Below are 12,098 nucleotides of genomic sequence, written 5' to 3'. Positions count from 1 at the left end.
AATATATGGTCATTGGAAGGTTGAACTTTGGCTAAAAAGTGCATCACATGATGGGTGAGGTGGACAAATGGTGTTATGGTAGCATGTGTTTGCTTCTTACTTGCTACCTTTTTTACTATCTCTTTTTATTATTTTTTTATTTTTGTTTTAGTTTTCTCAGAGTTCGGCGGCGAGGCATCCATGGATTTGTTGGTACTTGCTTGGTTTCGTACCCCCACAGCCAAATTATTATTTTATTTATATAGTAATATGCCTATAATTATGCATTTATTATTACCTGTTGCCTACTTTAATTAACGTAGATTGGACTATCTTATATCTACGGGGTGTAGATGGATCGTATCGAACCCTATCTAAATCTTGTCTAACCATTTTGTATTTTATAGCCTAAGGTTAGGTCTTTTATTAGTCAATAGTCTTTTTTAGGTTTAGATCAGGCATTAATATAATTATGACCCTAACCCCTTTAGTTTAAAGGCTGATTTCTTATTAAGAAATATAAAAAATTTATCATATAACAATAAAATTATTATACGTTAAAATATTAGAGTGTGAAAGAATGATTTACTTATTATTTTTATGTTACTATGATCAAAATTTATCTATTTATATTACATGTGACAATTTGACGGACTATTTATCTACTTATATTACATGTGATAATTTGATGGACTATCAAATTTTGTCTATTTATATTAGAATAGTTATCAAATTGATTAAATAGGAAAGCACAAACTTTAATACTATCATTTTGTGATCCTTTGGACTAAAATTTTCTATTTAATAAGAATTAGATATTTTGTAGGTCTTAAATGCATAATATTTCAACATTTATTTAGAAGCTGTTTAAACTTTAAAGCTGTAAAAAAAATCTGTTAAAAAGTGTGGTTTTTTGTTTTTACTGCCATAATAGTAGAAAAAATCAGATTGAATCAGCTATTTCATTAGACTTTTAACCTAGTGGAACACCATCGAGTTTGTTTAAAAATATTTCAAGTACAAAGGTTAAAATTAATAGCTACGTATTTCTTTTAGACTTTATTTACTTAAGATGAAAATTAAAAAAAATAGATAAAAAACTAGGGAAAAATTATATTTCATTGTTTATTATCTTTTTGTTTTCTAAACTTTTTTAAAAATTTGCATTTATTCCTTAGTCAAAATTTTGATTGGTCGAACTATGTGAACTTTTTATGTTTTGTGAGTTTCTCTATTATCAGCTAATGGCGTTAATGGATGATGATTTAGTTGTAGTGATTTTGATCGTCAGTTATTTGCTATATTATCGACGAATCTAATAAATAATTATGTATAATTTGATAAATTATATTTTTATTTCTTGATCAACTAATACAATATCATCAATTATTTTAAATAAATAAGAGATTAAAAATATAATTTAATCAAAAAATTATACATATTTGTACCGTCACTTGAATCTTAAAAATTCATCAAAATCAAAATATATCTGAGATTTATTGAAGACTTATAAGTATACATACAAATCATCAACCACAAAATCTTGCATCAGTAGTGTTATTCAAAGCTCACGTCCTTATAATATATAAATTTGATATCTATTAATTGGATTAATCTTTATTTACTTTTTTTTAACCGTTTTATGGATTAGAACATAGTCAAACTCATAACTGGATAGAATTGACTAATGGTGTTCGGAGAAAGTTCACTTCAAGCCCCCACGCGCGAACACTTACCCTATAGTTTGTTGATATAGCCAAAAGCGAAAAAAAAATATCTAATAGCAAGTGGCATGAATTTGTAAATAGCATGAAATGGAAGATCCTTTTGGAGAATTCACGAAAAAGATTATACTTTTGGTGATGGTGGGGTTGGATCTCACATGTCTTCTCATTGTCGATTGAGTGGGCATTGTATGATTTTTAAATTGCCAAAAAACAAAAAATGCCTTATCTACATAAACAGTTTCTTAGGGTATTTTATTTTTCTTTTTTTTAATTTTGTAATTTGTAGTCGTGCTCTCCCCACTAAGTCTAACTCAGTGATTGCCACTTGTTGCCCATTGGTTATCAATTATCATCAACTGTCGCTTCATTTCCAAGCAGTAGTTCGGATATTAATATAATGCAGCACACTCAGATTTGAGAAAATGATAGCAATTGCTATTGTGAGTTGAATATGCACTTGGAAATGTTCTCAGCTGTTAAATTGCCCCACTACATGTGTTAGAGAATTATGTGTATTTGATTTAACACGCGTAATTGTTTAAGAGTTTGTCTGTTTTACAGATTAAAAGTGTATTTCTGGTAATGTATACATGAAAATGTAATACTTTTATGTTTATTATGAGTTTTAAAAAATATTATTAGATATTTAAAATGTTTTAAAAATAAAAAATAAACATATTTTATAATGATTAATATAGACAAAAATAAAAAAATATTAAATTATAAAAACAAAAAAAAGTATTTCAATTTATTTTACTCATATCTGATTTGTTATTTCGTGTATACCAAATATTGAAATAAAATTTATTTTACTCATATTATATCATATTTTACTCCCATATCCTCTTCGATCTATCATATCATAACTACTAAATAAGTTTTTAATTTCATATGAGATGTGTCTGATCTTGATATTATTGTAATGGCTTCGTAGACCAAAGAGTTGGTCTCAATCAAATTCCTATTTTAAATCTTCAAATTTATTTCAAAATTTAATAGTCATTTTATACTCTTGTTTAATCATAAATATTATATATGATAAATTTATTAACTTTTATAACAAATATCATAAAAATCATATCAATGATAATTTTTAATTTATTGACCGTTGTTGGTGCATAACTTAATTTTTCTTTATATTATCAAAATTTTGCTAAATTTATATCTTGTAAAATCATTTCATATCCTAAAAACATCATAAATTCTCAAATATTAGTTTAGATAGAAAATACAAATTTAAAGATTTCAAATAGAAGAAAAATAACGGAAGATCAAGTTTACTTAATTTTAAAAATAAACATAATCGATTTTTTTGAGAAAAATTGAGGAATCAAAACTATAGAGCTACAATTAAACCTAAAACTTACTAATAATTTTTTTTAAGAGGAAAACTTACTGATAGTTACTGCACAACATATAGGTACTAGGGATATTTTTTCTTTACTGCAAGGATCATTTGTTTCTTCAAGGTGAATAAGCATGTCAAGTTTTTTTTGGACTTAATCATAGTTTGTTTTTAAGTAGTTTCACATCTAATTAAATTAATTTTAAATTGAATTATTTTTATATGAATTTGTATAATTATTTTTTATTTTATACCATTTAAAATTAGTTAAAAAATTTACAAAAGATAATGTAATTCCGATAGTTTCTGGTCAGAATAATAAAGAGTCAAAGAGCTCAGCTGCCAAACTATCGTACCTTTGTCATTATTGACAAAAACTCTGTTTTCTTGCACTAATTGCATGGCATTGACGAAGAATTTGAAACGATGAGAACAATACAAGGAGAAATCAGAAATATATGATTTTTAAAATTTTGTTTTAGAATTTATTCATCAACTCACACGATGAAAATAATGTTTAAAGTATAATAATGGAAAAAATAATTAAATACAGTATAAGCAATCAATAAATTTTGTGGGGCACGGGTCCTTACTCCATTATCTATCACATGAGTGCTATTATTGAGGGACATTTACTTGTTTTGTTATATCAAAGTCAACATGAAATTTGTAGCGTCTTATGGGTCATGCTTTTGGTTATCATCTCAACATACTCCTTGCTAAAACCCTTGTCAAGAAAGGTTAGCCTCTTAGGTTAAAAGTAAAGTGATATTTTCAAAATTATTCGTGTTAGGCTACATGGGTGCACAATCTATATAACATATATGTGAATTAAATAGGCAAGACTTATAAACCCATATTTAGATGACCGTTAACTAATTGTTTGGGGATAGATTACTTTTAGGGGAAAATAATTTTTTAAAGCTCGATCTCTTCATAAGTTGGTAAAATTAAGCAACTATTTCTCCCACATAAACTAAATTAATATTCAGCAAAAATAAACTAAACTAAACTAATCATGCACTAATTCTGGTCAGTACGCGTCAGCTAAATGGACTAAACCTCAAGCCCTTAACTTATATACACAATTCTAATCCCTTAGCTTTTCTTTTATACACAAACATGCACTTTATACCAAAAATATCATTATTATTAGAAATAACAATGAATGATGGCTTGTCATCTTTCTTCTTCGCTCATTTCGAGGTGAAAAAAAATTATATATTAACAGTTAAAAAAATTATACATTTAATCACAATTCATTATATATATTAAATTTATTAATTTTTAAAATATATAATTCAAATCATAATTTATGATTAGATGATATTGCAAAATTATTTTATATTGTCGGTATATATAAGTATTAATTTTTTTCTACATTTATTTTATATTTTTTTGAGTTAAATATATTTTAATCCTTATAAACATAATTTCATATAATTTTGATCCATTAGATTTTTAATTAATTCCAATCCTCGTAAATTATAAATGTCACTCCCTTTAGTAATAATTTTTACAGTTAATTAAATACTCTCTTTGAATAAGGACGTGACATGGAGACATGAACTGTGATGGCTCTAGACATTTTGGTTGGTTTGCCCCTACCTAACGTGAGGAGCAAGAAGGAATGGATCCTCCCTCCCTTTCAAAAGCAAAATCTTATTCAAATCCTATTCTCCCCACAAGAGGGGAAAAAGTGCAAATTCTGGACCCACTATTAACACTTAATGGGTAGGTATCCAACACAACATAGTCACTAAAATGGATCAGATCGCTATGCATTCTCAAGTGGTTTTATATTACTAAAAATATAGAATGTTTTTTCTTTCTTTCTTTTTTACTTTTTTAGGTTAAAATATTTTTTGGTTCTATTAATATTAGAAATATATATTTTCTGTTGGTAATTGTAAAATTTTTAATACATTTTTCATTTTCATAAAATTTAAATGTGTCAGTGTGTTTGCATGGAGGAAAGTTTGGTTATATCCAACCTTACGATTATAGTTTTTTATATTGGATATGTATATAACTTATGTAAATATAATATTTTTTATATCGATTATGCATATAACTGATGTAAATATAAAATTTATTGCATAGGTTATGCATATAATTAATATAAAAAAATCATAATTGTAGGTTTGAATATAATTGAATCTTGTTTTAAGAAAAAAATGACACATTTTAATTTTATGAAAACAAAAAAATACTAAAAATTTAATACCAAAGCCATAAATGAATTAAAAATGAATATATTGAAGAAAAAATTGTAAATCATAGCAAGTTTAATGGCGTGTTTGGGATATATTAGAAAATTAGATTATTTCAATAAGAATAAAATATATTTTTCATCTTCATAAAATTAAAATGTCTTATTTTTTACCCATAGTAAAATTCAGTTGTTAAGATTTTTTATATTTTATATGCATATATGATATAAATATAAAGTTTTTTTAACATCAAATATATATAACCAATGTAAATATAATATTTTAAAATAAATTATACATATAATTGCTGTAAAAAAGTTACACAATAAGTAAATTTATAATTTTATTTTATACACTAAAAAGTGGGAATGAGTTTTTTTTTATATGTAAAAATGTAACAAAAGACTATTCAGGATAGTCCCCTCTTAAGAAGAGGGCATTTAAGGTTGGGGAAGGAACAACCAAATAACAAAACGGTTGGAATTCAGGAACCCCACCATTAGCAAGGAAGGCTATCCCTATTAACAAAATAAATTAGGCAAGACCAATAACAAAAGGAATTGGGAAGGAGTGTATTTAATAATTTGGGCAATGCAAATAGTGAAACCTAAAGAGGAAATTTTCCCCAACAAACGCAGACCAGCCCAAGCCCCAAGTACAAACCCAAATGATAAAGAGTGGGCTGTTGCTAGGTGCACCCAACATTATTGTTGGTGCACCCAACATTTTTTAAAAATGGCAAAACTGCCCTCTGCTGTCTTCTTCCTTTAAAAGCTATTTTTTGGGGGCAAAAACGTTTGTGCAGTGCTTCCTCTTCATTTTCTCTCTTTGGTGCACAGTGCTTCGCCGTTTTTTCTTCATTTTCTTGCGATTGGTTAGCTTCGGTGAAGGTGAAGGAGAAGGTGTCGGTGTTCATTCTTGCGGTGGTTGGTTCGTCGGCGGTGACATTCGAGGTACATTGGGTGTGTGTGAGAGGGTGGTCCGTAAATCATACAGATCAAGTTGATCCGCACGGTTGATACAAATCAAGTTGATCTGTATGTTCATTTGAAGCATACAGATCAAGTTGATCCATAAACCTTGCGAATCAACTTGATCCGTAAGCCTTTTACGGATCAAGTTGATCCGTAAAAGCCTTGCGGATCAACTTGATCCGTAAGCATTTTTACGAATCAAGTTGATCCGTAAAAGACTTACGGATCAAGTTGATCCGCAAGGATTTTACGAATCAAGTTGATTCGTAAAAGGCTTACGGATCAACTTGATCCGTAGAAGCCTTGCGGATCAACTTGATTCATAAGCTTATACGGATTTTGAAATTTTATCCTTTATTTAAGTTTAAATTTTTTTATAATTATTACTTTGTTTGTATTGTCATTTTGCATTTTAATTGTTTATACTCTGTGTTGAAATTTATGATTTATTGTTAAGATGGATGAAGATCAATGGATGTATGACAGTATAATGTCTGAAGAAGTTAATATGGATTATCAAAATGAAGAAGAATATGGTGTGAATGAACCACATGTTGATTGTTCGAATGTGTTCAATACTTCTCAAGTAATAATGTTCATGATAGTGAGTGATTTAATAAAATGAATGTGTTATAGAAAATTGAAATTGTCTGGATTGCTTTGTAGGTGTTTGACAGCTGAGATGATGTATTGCGGTGGGCTCGATCCATTGCTCATGAAAACGGATTTGTGGCGGTCATTATAAGGTTTGACACAAACACTAGTAGTAGAGGAAGGACTTCGTTTGTGTTAATTGGTTGTGAAAGGAGTGACGAGTATAGGTGTAGAAAGAAAGAATTTGTTAGAAGAGATACTGGGACTAGGAAATGTGGGTGTCCCTTCAAGCTTCGTGGCAAGCTAGTGGATGGAGGACAAGGCTGGATGATGAAGTTGATGTATGGGATTCATAATCATGAATTGGTCAAGTCATTAGTTGGACATCCATATGTTGGGTGATTGACTAAAGCTGAAAAGACACTTATTGTTGATATGACGAAGTCAATGGTGAAACCAAGAAACATTCTGCTAACTCTGAAGGAGCACAATGGCAATAGTTGTATGACCATCAAACAAATATACAATGAAAGAAGTGCATACCGTTCTTCCAGAAGAGGAAGTGATACTGAAATGCAACATCTAATGAAGCTTCTTGAACGGGACCAGTATATTCATTGGCACAAATTAAAGGATGAAGACGTGGTTCGTGATATTTTTTGGTGTCACCCTGATGTAGTGAAGTTAGTCAATGCATGTAATTTGGTGTTTTTGATAGATAGTACCTACAAAATAAACAGGTACAGACTCCTACTGCTCGATTTTGTTGGGGTGACACAACCTGGGATGACATTCTCTGCCGGTTTTGCATATTTGGAGGGTGAACGTCTTAATAATGTGGTTTGGGCTTTAGAACGGTTCCGAGGTATATTTTTAAGACGTGATGTCCTCCCAGGAGTTATTGTGACTGACAAAGACCTATCATTGATGAATGCAGTGAAAACTGTATTTCCTGAGTGTACAAATTTGTTGTGAATGTTTCACATAAACAAGAATGTGAAGGCCAAATGTAAATCATTAATTGGTCAAAGAAATGCTTGGGAGTATGTCATGGATGCCTGGGGAACTCTTGTCGATTGTCCTTCAGAGCAGCAGTTTGATGAATGCCTGAAGAAGTTTGAAATGTTGGAACAAGTGGCCTTGGAATAATTAAGAAGGGGGGGTTGAATTAATTATGAACGTGTCTTGACTAATTAAAATTTTATCCTTCTTAATGTTACTAGATTCAATTAGGTTTTACTACTAAGTTATGAGAAAGTAAAGAACAGAAACAATAACTTAGACAAAAGTAAAGCAAAAATAAAAAGTGCACAACAAAAAAGTAAAGAGCGTAGGGAAGAAGAAAGCAAACACAAGTTTTATACTGGTTCAGCAACGACCTGTGCCTATATCCAGTCCTCAAGCAAACTCTTGAGATTTCCTTTCCTTGTAAAAATCCTTTACAAGTAAAAAGCGACAAAGGATGTACCCTCCCTTGTTCTCTTTGAACAACTAAGTAGATGTATCCTCTACTTGAAGCGAACCACAAAGGATGTACCCTCCCTTGTGTTCACTATTACAACCGAGAAGCTACCCGCTTCTTACATAGAATTCTTAGACGGTTAGTTCTTTGAATTCAGTGTTTGGGCAAAGAATTCTCAGACGGTTAGTTCTTTAAATTCTTTGTTTGGAGAATCAAAAGAATTTTCAGACGGTTAGTTCTTTGAATTCTTTTGGTAAGAAGGAGAAGGAAAGAAGAAGAAGAGAAAAACAGAAGGATAACACAGTTTTTGTTTTTGTAGAATTTTCCTTTCTTCAAGGAAAGATTGAACAAAAACTTAGAATAAATTTGACAAAGGTTTTGCAAGAGAAAAACAGTGGAAAGTTTTGTGTAATCATATGTATTTTTCTGTGTTATTGTATATTTAAAATGCGTGTCAAGGTCTTATATTTATAGAACCTTGATACCTTTTGAGAAAACCATGTTAAGAGTTATAACTCTTAACTTTTTCTTCAAAAACATTCACTCGTAATTGATTACCATAATGGTGTAATCGATTACACAATGTATTTTATGAAAAGTTGTGACTCTTCACAATTGGATTTGAATTCCAACGTTCAGATTCACTTGTAATCGATTACTAATATAGTGTAATCGATTACATTATTTGAAAATCATTTTGGAATGTTGCAAAGCACTGAAACTAGTTTGAAAATCATCCTGGTCACTGGTAATCAATTACTACCAAATGGTAATCGATTACCAGAGAGTAAAAACTCTGGTAACTTAAAAGATTTCAAAAAATTCTTTTTAAAACAAAAAGTGTGCTATTTGATGTTTTTTTGAAAAATACTTTTTACTACCTACTTTAACTTGGCTTGATGTTTCTTGATTTCTTCATTTGATTCTTGAATCTTTGAGTGGAATATTGAATGCTTGATTCTTTAATCTTGAAACAACTCTTTGAGCTTTGGCATCATCAAAACATCTTGGTGAATCATCATGGTAGCTTTGCTTCCACATGAAATGGTTTGTTCACCTTGGCCAATGTTTGTTGACTATGTCAAGGAAACATGAATAATCCCTACACAAGGAAAAATTTGTTATCGCCTGGATGAATAAGGTGATACACTTAGGAAACACAACAACAAATAGGTATGAAATTGTTCAATTATTTCTATTAAAGTTGATGAATTGATGGAATTTTATTGTTGTATATGTTTATTGTTATTTGTGTATTTGAAATGTAGGGTTGAATCTGTTCACTGGGCTTTAAAAAGAGTGTTATAGAATATCCTTGGAGACTTATGTAGTGTCTGGGATGCCATGAACAACATGATGACGCTACAGTACACGGAAATTAAAGCATCATTTGAAACAAGTACACATGTCGTTGGACATGTCTTCAAAAAAACCTTATACAAGAGACTTCTTGGAATGGTTTCAAGGTATGCTTTAAATCAGATTGCTACTGAATTTGAGCGTGTTCACTATGCTGGCAAGAATCCTTCCACTTGTGGTTGTGTCATGAGAAGCACGCACGATCTTCATTGTGCTTGTGAGCTATCGAAATATGTTGTTGGTTGCATCCCACTGGATTCAATCCATATGTTCTGGAGGAGACTCAGTTTTTCAGACCAAGGATTACCTGAGCCCAAAGTGAGCATCAAGGAAGAAATGGAAATAATATCCAAAAGATTTGAAGAACTTGATGTTTGTGGTAAGTTTACTCTGAAGACTAAACTTTGGGAAATTGCATACCATGATCAAAATTCGATGTGTCCTCCTCCATCAAAGGTTAACACAAAAGGTGCATCGAAGAAACAAATGAACAGAAACCCAAGGTCAACAAAGTGTGATCCATCTTACTAGGAGTATGGATATGATTTTCATTCTATGCAAAATAACAATTCGTCAGTGAGGCGTAGTGCATCATCTTCTGAGCAGCCCAATCCAAGAAGGATCATGCCTATGTTGGATCAATTTCAGCTATTTATACACAACTTCATTCATAACATTGTTGATGTCAAAGCTGATGGAAACTTTGGATATCGGTCGATTGCCGGTTTATTAGGTATAGGTGAAGACTCTTGGTCGATGGTCTGCAACCATCTGTTAAAGAACTTAGCAAATTCTCATAAGACTATATCAAGCTCTTTGGTGGCACGGACAAATTTGAGGAATTAAGGATGTCACTACTTGTTGATGGGTTAACCAAGGTATTTAATTTATGTTTTTGATTTTTAAGATTTAACTTTAAAATTAACTTCAACGTCTATATTTCTTTCATTCAGGTGACTATGGATAAGTGGATGGATATAACCGATATGGGATATGTCTTTGCATCAAGGTATAATGTAATCCTTGTATCCTTGTCTCAACAACAAAGCATGTCGTTATTTCCTTGTCTTCAGTGCATCGCATAATTTGTATCGGTCACGTCTATGACAATCATTTTGCTCAGGTACATTCTAGATATAAAATATTTTTTTTTATATTTAAGCTACAATCAGTTGTGTACGATTGAGTTAATATTTTTTTTTGCATGTACGACAAGTTTATTTAAAAGACCATTGTCCTTTACCTCCTATATCATTGTTATGGTCTAGCAATTGTCATCCTCAAGCGAAGCAGTGACCAACTCCATATATTAGTAGAATGCAGCATTACAGGAGCTTCACCATGTTCAAAAGAGACTATGTTGACATAAAAGATGACTAAACATGTACCTTTTAATGATTGATCGTTTTGAATTTGAATCTCACATTAGAGTTATCTGTCTTTGTATATTTGTTCCGTTAACAAAAAAATTATTACTTAATTCTTGCGTTAAGAAAAAAATTAATTGGTACAACTAAAATAAAGTACGCATGTATCATAAATCGTTGTCTAAGTTGACAATACATTGTGAAATGCATGCGTGTTAACATAAAGTGTGACAGGACATTTGAAGACTTGACTACACATTTAGATTTGCTGCAAGATAAAGCATGTCACGTCATTGGTGTAGTTGACAACACAGACAGAAACCATGTGCATGCGTATGTATTTATTTTAAAAAATTGAAGCAATGATACTGAAACTCATCTATATATATGACACAGGCTTTCTTGTAAAAAATCACACATTCTTTCCTATCCCAATTCTTAGAACAAAGTATGGCATTCTTGGGAGAAACAAGCAGTCAGACAATTGTGAACTCGACCTTAGGTTTTATTTTTCCAAATGGATCCATTGTTCACAACGACAATGGTGTTTATGTTCAAACTTCCACTCCAGTACCCATTTGAGTACCTAACGCTTGTGATTTTCAAACATTAAAAACCAGAATACACAATACCCTTCAGCTAACCGACAAACAATATTTGGATGAAACCGGCAGCCATTCACAGATATAGGTAACTGATCGAGGCCGTACCCGAATCAAATAAACATTAAAAATGCAGTATCTAGGAAGTGATCCTAGGTCGTCTCCCATGAGCAATGATCAACCAAACGTTCATAACAAATAGTAATAAAACAGTAACAAATTGGGGGATTTGTTTGTTTTTGTAAATTAAACAGCAAACAATTTGAATAAGAAAATAACAGAACTAAAGCATGTTGTTTCCCCTTGATTCGAAAGCAAGTCTCTTATCCCAGGTTACGAGAATTTATCCCTAATCAGTTCAACCACTTAATCCAACCCGAAATTAATTTACTAAGCGAAAATTAACCTAAGGCTGTTATTATGTGATTAAGCAACACATACACCAATTAATCCCTCTCACATGTCCATTAATCATG

The sequence above is a fragment of the Glycine max genome, chromosome 20 (assembly GCF_000004515.6).
Source record: "Glycine max cultivar Williams 82 chromosome 20, Glycine_max_v4.0, whole genome shotgun sequence".
Classification (NCBI taxonomy): Eukaryota; Viridiplantae; Streptophyta; class Magnoliopsida; order Fabales; family Fabaceae; genus Glycine; species Glycine max.
The sequence above is the reverse complement of the archived record's forward strand: the minus strand, read 5'-3'. Positions refer to the sequence as shown.